Source organism: Vicugna pacos, chromosome 6, assembly GCF_048564905.1.
Source record: "Vicugna pacos chromosome 6, VicPac4, whole genome shotgun sequence".
NCBI lineage: Eukaryota > Metazoa > Chordata > Mammalia > Artiodactyla > Camelidae > Vicugna > Vicugna pacos.
The window spans coordinates 15,073,183-15,085,881 of NC_132992.1; positions in this window are offsets into that span (position 1 = coordinate 15,073,183).

Genomic DNA, 12,699 nt, shown 5'->3' on the forward strand with positions numbered 1-12,699 from the left:
AACTATTAAGAAACAAAACAAAACAAAAGCAAGAAAAGAGTTCTAAAACTAGCCAGTGGTCAATTATTACACAAACCCACTCAAAAATGAAAACAACAGCAAAAAAGTAAAAGTCTATTAGAGGCTGAAAAGGCAGAGAAAACACCTTATTGGAAGTGCAAAGTGTGGAAAATCTGAAGCAGTTTTGATTTTGTAGCTTGAAAATGGGCAGAAAATGTCCCATAGGAATTACTGGCAGCAGGCCAAGAACCCAAGCTCTAATAATTCTGTTTTAGTTCATAAAAATAATGTGATTTTGTTCTTTAACTGAAAGAGTTTTAGGGAGTTATGGCTCTTTTTTTTTTTTTTTTTGGCAGCTTTGTTCAGTTATGCTTAAGTGGAAACTTTTGAAGGTAGAGTTATATTCACTGACAGATTACAGCTCTAGAGAAATTTTACATTGATTTTGGTTAGAATTTGGAGTGACAGCCACCTCTAACATTTTAATTATATATTTTTTCTTCTCTCAAGCAAGGAGTTTGTATCTGTGCCCACAGAAAGATGCACTGATGTCAGAACAATGATAGCCTATGATGACTAGATTGTCAGAAAAAGAATCTATTTTTAGGGGAAGTAAGAATCCATAATTTAACTAACTTTTATATTTAGTATATTCCTTTTTGGTAGAATTATGGCTTTCTTAATTGAGAGTCCTCCCTCCAGGTAGCCAGTTATTTAAACTTAAAACTATCCAATTTTGCCTGGAATTTCTCCTGTCTCTGCTGCAGGAAAACAAAAACAAACAAAAAACTATCCAATTTTAGGGAAATTACAGTTTAGGGAAAATATTTAATAAAATTGCAGCTCATGTAATGTCTATCTAAAATAAACTTGTGTGGCCTGCTAACGTCGGACTTTGACCTTCTCATGCCTTCAACTCGGATCAGTGAGAAAGTCACTCTGCCTGCTGGAAATGAAGGAGCACAGGACAGGGAGGCACTTCATACTGTAGTGGGTGCAGAGGTGGGAAGAAACCTCTAGGAACAAAGAGCAGGCTGAGGAGAAAGGAACCAACTCAGGTAAACAAAGGCTAACTGAGCAGAACCTCAGTCTGGAGGCCTGGAGGCAACAGTGCAGCCCTGCTTTTCCGTCTTTCTGAGGGGACCGGCCTTCCTTGAGCATCCCGTGGACCTCGTTGCCTCTGGTTTTGCAGATGCTCTACATACTTCTTTGTTGGGTGAATACTTCACAGCCCTGACAAATAAGGACTGATCAGTGAAACACAGGCCAAAGAGGGTTATGAAGAGGATACAGCAGGCTTTTCATGGACATCCAGAAAAGAAAAGGCAGCAGGGCCACACAGGAGCTGCACTTGAACTGCAAGGCCAGGGTCTATGAATTCCATTGCTAATTGCTCTCATCTCTGCTTCTTACTGTGCTCTGTGTTTTCTGCTTCTCTCTGTAGCCCAGCCTTTTCTGCTCACGTAGGGCTCCTCTGCTTCATAGTTTTGTTGCAGGAGAAAGGGGTGGGAGAGAATGGTCACCTCTCAGGTCTTGGGCGAGCTCTTGGGAGGGGCTGCCAAGTGAGGGTTCTTGGCTTCTTGCAGGAAAGAATTCAGGAGCGAGCTGTAGTAAAGGGAAAGTGAGTTTATTTAGAAAAACACACATTCCGTCGAGAGAATGCAGACTATTTCAGAAGGTGAGCATGGCCCCGGGTGTGGGGGTGGTTTGTTTTTGTGGCTGGGTAATTTCATATGCTAATGAGTGGGAGGATTATTTCAACTATTTTTGGGGAAAGGGTGGGGATTTCCAGGAATTGGACCACCACCCACTTTTTGGCCTTTTACGGTCAGCCTCGGAACCGGTCTGTGGATGTGTCATGTAGCATGCCAATGGATTACAGTCAGCATATAAGTGAGGCTCGAGGTCTACAGGAAGTCCAGTGTTCTGCCGTCTTTGGTCTAGTTGGTTCTAACTAATTTTTGTTGAATCCTCAAGGCTGTGTCATTCTTCTAACAGGTGTGCCCTGACCTCTTCCCTCCTGTCTCAGTGTGGCCTGCTTCTGTGCTCACTTCAGTCCTATTTTTACAACACCTTTCAAGTCCTACGCCCTCCATGTTTCAACTCAGGGTCTCTGTGTCGCAGCTTCACTTTCCCATCTCAGGGAATCTGATTGGTTCAGCCGGCCTGTAGGTTGATTCTCACTGAAATGGGTGTGGAGCCCTGATCCAATGAGCTGATGCAAGCCTTTGTGGGGGTCAGATGGGACAAGCATGGTCAGTTAGTTTCCCACTTTCAGCAGAGAAGGTAGATGGAAGCCATTTCAAAGAAGGGGCATGCTTTAGATTGGCATCCCAAAATACATCTGTTCTATTTGGCACAATTTATTATTATTATGTAGTTCTTAATACTATTAGCATACTGTATGTGGCTGTGTGGTTTTTGAATTTTTCTTACTTTGTTATACTCTTAGCTCTGAGAGGGCAAGATTTAGCATTGTATGATCTCAGTGTGCTTCTGTTTCCTCATCCATGAAAAGGGATTTGTTGGGGCCCAGGACAGGCTGCCCCAAAGTATGCCTCAATGGCATATTGATTATTAATTAAAGTTACTTAAGAAGCAGTCAGTGCAGGAGGGACTTTGACCCTCCTTTCTGTCTCCCTGAAAGCAGGAAATAAGTTTCTCATAGGAAGGATGCACTCCCCATATCTAGAGTGTTGACTGAAAAACATGTACAACGTAAAAGTTGGGAATTATGTTTTATTCGGTGGCCTTACTGAGGACTAAAGCCTGGGATGGCAGCCCCTCAGATACATCTGAAGGACTTTTCCAAAGAGGTAAGGGAGGAGCCAGGATATATAGAAGATTTTGCTGGAAAAAAAAAAAAAAGAAACATGTAGTCAAACATCAAAAAATTACTGCTAATCACAAGAAACAGACATCTCAAGTTAATGATTTTAGGGCTTTTCTATATATATGGGAAGATGTAAGAGTCTGAGCTTATGGAAATCATTCCTTTGATATGCATCTTGAGTATCTAGGGCCAGTATCCTCTTTTTCTCCATCCTGAATTCCCCTCAGGGTGCACTGTCAGGGGTGGCTGCAAGGGCTGAAGGCTTTAGGACCTGCCGGCAACATTCTTTGTTTACTGAAATGGCAGTCAAGCCTGGGTATAAACAAACTTTGTTACTTCTTTAATTTACTACCCCAAGCCCAAACTCTGTTTAGATTCTTCACTTATTAAGCACTCAAAGCCTAGTTTACTCATTCTGTTGGTTCCTCACAAATGTATTGTTTCTTTGTCTAAAAAGTATAAAAGCTGCCTGCTTTGGCCACGTCTTAGGTCCTATTTCTATGAGACTCTGTACACACAAATTAAATGTTTCTTTTTCTCTTATTAATCTGTCTTGTGTCAATTTTACCATTAGTCCAGACACAAGAATTGAAGAGAGGAAGAGGGGACATCTTCCCCTTGCTCACAGATTCATAAAAGTATCTAGGTCATGAGGTGTGTTGCTGGTGATTAGGTTCTTGTCTCATCACAGAAAGAATTCAGAGATGAGACATGAAGGTTAAGAAAGTGAACTGAGGATTTATTAAGGGATAGATAGTACATGCTCCAGGGAGAGCCGGTGGGCTCCGGTGAGCACCTGCGTGAAGTTTCTTTGTCAAGTTGGTTACTTAGAGTGTGTGTATAAAGGAATGGGCAGCATATTCACTGGGGAGGAAAGGGTTTGGGGTAACATTCCCTGATTTCCATCCCAGCTCCACCTTTCTGAGGGGAGGAGAGAATTTAGTCTGGATCTTCGGTGCTTGATGGGTGCTTCTTATCTGCAAGGCTAATTTTATTGTAATGAGGGCATAATGTGCAAAAGGTTACATTCGGACACTGGAGATTCCTGCCTTTTCCCACCTTACTTTGTCAGCTTGCAGGGCACTTGTCACCCCAAAATGTGTGATTTCCTATCAGCCCAGAGTTTCCTGCTTTTCTTTGTCTGCACAAGGCCCCTGTTGTTTACATGATGTATGGTTTCCTGCATCTGGCCCCGTGCCTCTCTCCTTTTTGGCCCAATTCCTGCCATTTGGTCTGTGTCCCCCTTTCTCTGCTTATATCTAGCTCTCTGTCTGCTCGAATAGGTGCTTGCAAGGATTAATGTGCTTAGTAAATATTGCCTATCAATATCTTCTTTGTAGCTGTTTCAGTCTCCTTGTTCCCAACATACCGATAGTGGGTGACATTCAAAAATTTTTCTGTGTGTGTGGTTGAACTGAATTCTTAGTAAGTCAGTCATGCGTGGGTTTTACCTTAGGGATGTGTGGGATCACTTCTTTCCTTAGAATAATCCGAAGTATACCCTTTCTTTTCCCAGATCTCTCACTGTTCCATTTTGTGGATGTCACAGGTTAATCTACCTTAACCATAGCTCTTACATATTGTATATAAAGTATTTGTTTACACATACTTAATATGTATTAAATAGGTTGCTGAGATCAGGGAAGATATTTCTTTGCCTTTGTGTTGCATTTGTATCTGCTCGAGTCTTGCTTGGAGCTTGGCATGAAGGAGCTCAGTATGGAACCAGTATCTGAAGACCTAGCTTCGAGTTCATATTCTAGCAGGACTGTAGACAGATATCCAAGTGATAAAGTGTCAAGAACTATTATCCAAGATGTGGAAATGGGCAAAAGAAATGATTAGATGTCCTTTTAGTGGAGGGTTGAGCATTATCTGGAGGAACTTTAGGGATTATCTTATTCTATTTGATTGATCCACTATTGACTAAGTTATTTTAAAACTCTGTGAGAGTAGAAGTTAAATTATAGGATACTGATAGTAATGCAAATAATTTGTGTTCATAGCAATGAACTTTGTCAGGCAGAGAATACAAATCTCTAAGTCAAACTGAACTTGTTTGAACGTCTTACTGATTTCCTCTCTAATGAGTGAATTGTATAAAACCTTTGGTACTGTTAGCAGATGGAGGGACCCCTAAATTAGGAAGCCGACCAAAATGTGGGTCCTTGCCACTGGCTGTGAAAGAATTCACACAGCAGCAGCAGAGGGATGAAGTGAATAGATGCTTTATTGCTCAGAAGGGGAAATGAAAGGAAAGTGTGCGGAGAGCCATCAGCTAAGATGACCGGTAGAGACAGCTCTCACCTGGGTTGGACCATGTGGATTTTTGTGGAAGGCTTCTACCATCATGTCCTCCTTCCAGATGTGATGGAGCCAATCAATTCTTGTATGAGCTTTTCAGTCCTTATACGGCCTTTTATGGTTGTTGTCATGGTAATTGTCAACTGTCGTGGAGCTGGTGGGTGTGCCATTTAGCATGCTAATCTCAAGATCCACTGGAAGTCACATCCTCCACCATCTTGGGCATTGGTTCTAACCAGTTCTCGTTTCTCCTCTGCAGCTGCCTCCTGAGACTTAGATAAGAGTAATTGGTTTCTAGCCAAGGGAGGGACTGGGGTATGATCCTGGGGGCAATAGACTTGATAACAAAAAGGAAAGCTGCTTTTAACCAGAAAGCCTGCAATCTGGTAGAACCAGCATCCCCCCCCAAAGCCATCTCCAAAGATTTTGTTCAGCCATGAATATTTTAAACGGAAATAGGGGAGTAATCTCAGTTAACCACTGAGATAGGTGATCAGAGTTGTTGCCATCCCCCAATGGCCTGGAGCCTTGCCCTAATCAGCTGCTTGAGCCTGCTCTTCTGTGATTTAAGGAGGCCTGGGGGACTTCAGCTTTTTTATAAACAAGAGGCAGGGGTTGGGGGGAGCATCCACAAGGTCATGCTCGGTGTCAGTACAATTTCATTTCATATCTGAATGAGAGTAGTGCTTTTAGCTCTTTGAAAAAGTATACTTTACTAGAAATAATATGATAAGTCCTATAATGGAGGCACAAAGATTTTTGGGAACACAAGGTGGGATCAATTTATTTGCTGTCACTGGGGAGGGAAAATTTCACCGAGGAGGTGATTTTTAAGCTAGGGTTTGAAGAAAGAGTTGAATTGAGGTGAAATTGTAGCTGGGGGTAGAAGAGAGAGGGAAGGAAAAACTACAGGCAAAACAATCTGTAGCTGTGGTGGGTCAGCTTAGGGATTGCTTTTGGTCCCCATTGCTTAAGAGGCATAAGCCTTAGAACTGATACAGGAAAAAAATATGGGGCATGAGAGAATGGCCATATCCCAGGTCCCAGGTGAGTCCCTGGGATGTGCCCCATCAAGTGAGGGTCGTTGGCTTCCCAAAGGAAAGAATTCAAGAGCGAGCCACAGTTAAGTAAAAGTAGATTTATTCAAAGAGATGCACACTCCATAGACCGAGTGTAGGCCCTCTCAGAAGGCCAGAGAGGCCACAAGGCAGTGGGGGTGGGGGTTAAAGGAAAAGTAGATACATACTCCACAGACAGGCAAGAGAAAGGCCTAGGAGATACACATTCCATAGGCAGAATGTGGGCCATCTCACTCAGAAGGTTGAGCAGAGGACTCAGAGCATGGGGTTGGCTTGGAAAAATGATATCAGCCATGAGGTGTGGGGTTGTTAGTTTTTATGGGCGTGGTAACTTCATACGCTAACTAGTGGGAGGATTATCCCAACTATTTTGGGGAAGGGGCTGGGAGTCCCAGGAAATAGGCCATCACCCACTTTTTACCTTTTATGGTCAGTCTTGAAACTGTTATGGCACCTGTGGGAGTACTATTTAGAAGCTATTATATTTCAATGAGTGTATATTAAAGCTCAAGATCTACTTGAGTTTTAACAAGGAGTTGAATCTTCCACCATCTTGGTGCTAATTGCTGTGCCCTTTTTTTAATGGCTGTGCCCTTCCCTCCTGTCTCAAGTTCATTTGATTCTCTAACTCAAGGATCAGATTAATTTATTCTCCCCTATTTAAAATTTTATTTTCTCAAGCACCATGCCAACAAAACTAATTCATTTCTCCAGAGGCACAGAATGGTTTGTGTACTACTGAGCAGGCAACACCTAAGCTTTGGCAACTAATTTCAACTATTGTTCAGTCCTTCTCTCTTATCTCAGTGTCACTAGTCTCTGTCCCCACAACCTCCATCTACCCCTCCCCACAGGATGGAGTATTTTGTTTTTGAGGCCTTGGGAAGATATGTGAGTTCTAAAATATTTGTGATATTTTTACAAACTCAATTTACATAATGTACTCCCAATACAGTTCATAACTACTTGGCTTAATAAACATTTCTTGAGTTCCTACTGTGTTTCAGGCTTTAGGAATTAAAAAAAAAAAGCTAAAAATATAAGTTAGGATTAGACACAATTCTAACAGAGACACAAAAAATAGTTGCTTAAACAAGACAGAAGTTCATTTCTCTCTCATGTAAAAATCCTAAGACTGGTAAGAGGGCTGCACAGATGTCTGGGGCCCAGAGAAAAGCTTCCAACTCTCAACTCTGCCATCCCTGGGGTTGAGCCTCATCTTCATGTTCCAAGATGGAGCTCCAGCCATCACATCTATATTCCAGGGAAACAGAATAGAGGAAGGAAGGAGTAAGGCATAAAGTAAGGCATAAAGGAAAAAACAAGGTCCTACTGTATAGCATATGGAACTACATTCAATAGCTTATAACAGCCTATAATGAAAAAGAAAATGAAAAATAATGTGTATATATATATATAACTGAACCACTATTCTGCACACCAGAAACTAGCACAACATTGCAAATCAACTATACTTTAATTAAAAAAAAAAGAATTAAAGGAGCTAAATAAAAGTTGAAGAGAATAAAGTCAGAAATTTTTTAATTGAAAAAAAAAAGGGTATGATATCTACCTTTAAAGGAAAATTTCCAGAAACTGCTGTACATCTCATCTTCAGCTAACATCTCATTTGTCAGAACTTAACCACGTGACCAAATAGCACGGTGGCTGGCTGGGAGATGTGGGCATTTATTTCCTAGCGAAAAACTGGAGATTCTAATGAGGAGAAAACAGATTATGGAGAAGGCACTCAGCAATTGCCATCAAGACACAGCCTCTGCCCTCTGGACAGATAAAGGAAGGGAACACCTATAGGAGGAATGTATAACGAATGAGTAATTCACAACGGGCACAGCCCTACAGAGCTGGGAGCTTCTGAACTGAGTCTTTAAGGAAGAACAGAAATTAATCAGGCAGAGGGCGTGATGGTGGTGGTGTGGTGATTGTGGTGAGGGAGTTTCTAGGTGGGCGAAGTAGCCAGCTTCTAGAGACCTGAAAGATCAAAGGCATTACTGGGACTTCAGTGTGGTTGTAACATATACGTAGAGGTCAGGAGGATGAAATTGGATGAAATTGGAAAGATAAGCAGGGGTCAGTTCATATCATATCTGGTCTACTCTAAATAATTATTTAAATGACAAAATATTAAAAAAAATAGTTTCCACTTAAGCTCTCATTCAAGTGAGCTTATGAAACATTGATATTTAAGGAAACCAGTTATGTTTGTAGAGCATCTTTTCGCAGTACAATCATAAATATTGCCTGGGAAGAAATGAACCATTTGCTACAATTCCTCTAAGATAAGCAGTCTCAGGTCCCAGCAATAAAAGAATCCAACTAGATCAAAACTTACCTTATTCACCTGCTTATAATATTCATAAACATTCATCCCTGCCCTTCAAAAAAGTATTTAAAAATTGCCCTGTGTTTAATGCATCTATATTAGAGATAAAGAATTAAAGACATAAAGTATGAGTTAAATAGCTAAGATTCTGAGGCTTAGTCACTAAGAAGACAGTAATTTGATGCTGCCTGTAGCAGAGAAAGACATCAGAGCAAATGCATACATCTTCCTATCCTATAAGTGGTATTCTTAATTCAAACAAAGCAAAAACAACAAATCAGAGGCCATAGAGATGATCAGAGGTAGAGTTTGGGCCTGTGACAAAAACTGTTTGCAAAGATGGCTATGACATTTCCTCCTGTAACTCTTTGCAATGTGGCTGTTTTGTTCCATCGAAAGATGGAATTTATTTTGCTAGCCCTTGAATCTGTGCTGACCCTGTGACTTGTTTTGACCAAGGAAGATAGTAGAAGTAACTCTGTGTGTAACCTTCAAGACTAGAAGGTTACCCAATGGGTGCAGCTGCATGAGTGAGTCTAAGTGAAACCAGCGGAGGAACTCCCCACCCAATCTACAGAGCATAAGAAAGAATCATTGTTTTAAGCCACTCAGTTTCGGAGAGGTTTGTTACACAACAATAGATAACTTAAATGGGGTCATTTCCTTGCTACTTTTAGATTAAAATACATTACCACTATAGCTTGTGACTCAAAAGCAATGAAGGCCTACTACATCAGTTTCAGGCTTAGTGTTAATTACTCTGCAAAATGGAATAAGGAGTCAAGACTTTCATCGCTATCAACAAAAGAAAATAGCAACTTAGAGTGTAAGACATCTGTAGGAAAGCCCTGGCCTTCACAACTAGAGGAAACATTTAAAACCCCTCAAACAAACAGATGAACTCACTTGGGAAATTCAGTATTTAAAATATATGGAGGGGAGGGTATAGCTCAGTGGTAGAGTGCATGCTTGGCATGTACAAGGTCCTGGGTTCAATTGCCAGTACCTCCATTTAAAAAAAATAAATAAGTAAAAATAAATAAATTAAATTAAATACCCCCCCTCCAAAAAAGAAAAAAAAAGGCTTCATGCCTCAAAATAAATAAATAAACAAAGCCTATGGATCTTTGGCCAATAAAGAACTGATAATAGATATATCTAAGAGCAGCGTCATAACACTCTAGATTTGTGAGTAGAAATTTCAGTTATCTCTGTAGGTAAGAATAAGAATGACACAAATGAAGCCCCTTAACGTTGAAGATAACACTGAAGATAAAAATCCTTGAGTGCTATGGTGTGGTAGTCAGGTTCCAAGAGGGCTTCTAGTGATTCTCATTTCCTAGTATTCACTCTCTTGGGAAATACTCTCCCACATTAAACCGTGGCTGGCCTGTGCATCTAATAAAATATGGTAGAAGTGATGGCGTGTGACTTCTGAGGCCAGGTTATAAAAGGCATTGCAGTTTCTACCTTGGTCTCTCTCTTGGAGCATTGGCTCTTGGGGAAGCCAGCTGCTATATTTTGCAGCACTAGGGAGAGGACCATGTAGTGAGAAACTGAGGCCTCCACCCAGCCACCTGGATCAATGTGTCAGCCACGAGAGGGTGCTGTCTTGGGAGCAGGTCCTTTAGTCTTAGGCCTTCAGATGACTGTGGCCATGGCTGACATTTTCCTTTTTAGATAGCTTAATTGAGGTTACAATTTACCATAAAATTCACTAATTCTAAATGTACAATTCAATGATTTCTAGTAACTTCACAGAGTTGCACAACCATGACCACAATTTAATTTTAGAATATTTTCATTATGCCAAAAGAAACCCCATGCCCATTAGCAGTTACTTCCCATTACACCACCTGCCTTGGGGCAACCACTAATCTATTTTCAATGTCTATAGATTTGCCTTTTCAGAAAACTTAATCTAAATGGAATCATGCAATATGTATTTGTGTGTGTGTGTGTGTGTGTGTGTGTGTGTGTGTGTGTGTGTGTGTCTCTAGCTTCTTTTTTCAGTATCTGGCTGACATTTTGAGACACTCAGAACCAGAACTTACCAACTAAGCCACTACTGATTTCTTGATGTACAGAAACTGTATATTTATTGTTGATCTTAGCTGCTAAGTTTTGGGGTAATTTGTATATGTACAATATTATGTATAGTAATAGGTAACTAGTACACAGGAGTACGTAATTACTTCTGGGAAACTAAGTACCTTAGACATCCAGTGTTCCATTAAACCCAACCACAAAGGTACAATATTTGTTACTAATAAAACATGTAGATTTCCAGTTATAAAATAAAGAAGTCATGGAGATGCAATATACTGCATAGTGACTGCAGTTAACAATACTGTATTGCATATTTGAAGTTGCTAAGAGACTGGATCTTAAATTCTCATCACAAGAAAAAATTTTTTGTAACTGTGAAGTCATAGATGTCAACTAGACTTATATGGTGTTGATTTTGTTACTGGGAAAAGGAAAATAAGAATTAGTTCAGTTCTTAGTCACCGAAAAAGAAGAATTTTTGACGAGAGACAAAAAGCATGATATAAGCAAGATTTTTATTAGTGAAATAAAAAAATAGTGAAATATAGTACACTCCCGAGAATGGGGAGTGAGCCAAACCAAGAGAGGAAAAATGGCGCCATTCCTTTGTTTTTCCTGTTTTTATATCCTGGTTTCCTGATTGATTGATTGATTGATTGATAGATAACTCAGATTCCCTGCGCTCTGGTTGATTGACAGCTCATGTTCCTTGTGATCTAGATTGTCCCTTTCCCCATCCTCTCCCCCTGCCCAGTGCTCATTTCTATCTAAACTACCTAACAATTTTACAATATATATAAATATTGAATCATGTTGTACACCTGAAACTAATATGATGTTATATGTCAATTACACCTCAATCAAAAACAAAAACTTGTGGACATGAGAAGCTTTACCTTACGGTTGCACTGGTATGCTTTGTTAATGATACAAAACTGATGCTTTTTCAGTCTTTAAAAGAAAGGCATTTCCAGATCAGAAGAAAGAATCCCCATTTTATTTTTAGGTCCATGCAAAAGAAGTTGGATTAACAAGGAAGAAACGACTGTGGACAGTTAAAATGTGGTACAGCTGTCCTAGTGGGTGGGCTATAAAGGAAACTTGCTGTATTAGTCTGGAATGAGTTTTGGTTGACAATAAGACCAGACAATAAAAACCTTGGCTGTAATTCCAGAAGATGTAACTAGCCAGTTGCAACCTTGAGATGTCGCTTTATGGGTCATTTAAAGGATTCATGAAGTCATTTAAAGGATTTATGAGGGAAGAGAGGAACAGGTGGATGAAATCTTTAGATTTCAAGTTGATACTAAAAGGGAGAAGGAAGAGGCCTCCAATTTCACACTTGTGTGAATGGGCCAAAACTTCATGGAATGTTGTAAAACGAGAGTCAGTTGTGAGATGGCTTAAATAATGCGGAATTAAAAAAAATGCTCTTGACAATCGAAGTACAACTTCTTGTTTGATAATGGTTTTGACTCAGTTTCTAATGCAGTGAAAGTTGAAGACTAAGAGATTCACCTAAAATCCAGTAGTAGCAATGGTTTTTCAAGCTTTGAAACTATTTAAATTTTGAGGGTGAAGATTAAGGTCTTTTTTGACACTTAGAAACAGTGTTCATTTCTTGGTATACAGCTATTCACTAAAACACTAGCTCCTATAACACATATGCATTTTTTTTCTGTTATTCAATGTGTATTAATGTTTAGTAAATATCTACCTTTACATGTGAACATGATGTTGGAATTTCTTGCAATCTATTAATTTGCTGTATGTTTTTTCCAGTTTTTACTGAAAGGTTTGTCTACGTGTATTAAACCTTCTTGAAAAGGAATTTAAAAAATCTATTACACTTAACTGCTTGTTTTATACCAATACTCACTGATATATACTATATATAGGAATTATCTCAAATTTATTTGATACTGTGGCATTTTAATTGCTGGTACCAAGGTGCAGCACTGGTATTTGCCTTTATGGTACTTCATGCATATGGGGCTTCATTTTTTGTGTGTGTGAATTTTGTTGTCTGCTATCTTTTCACAATATTTTTAAAGCTATATGGTTTAGTAACTTTATTCACAGTTAGTACT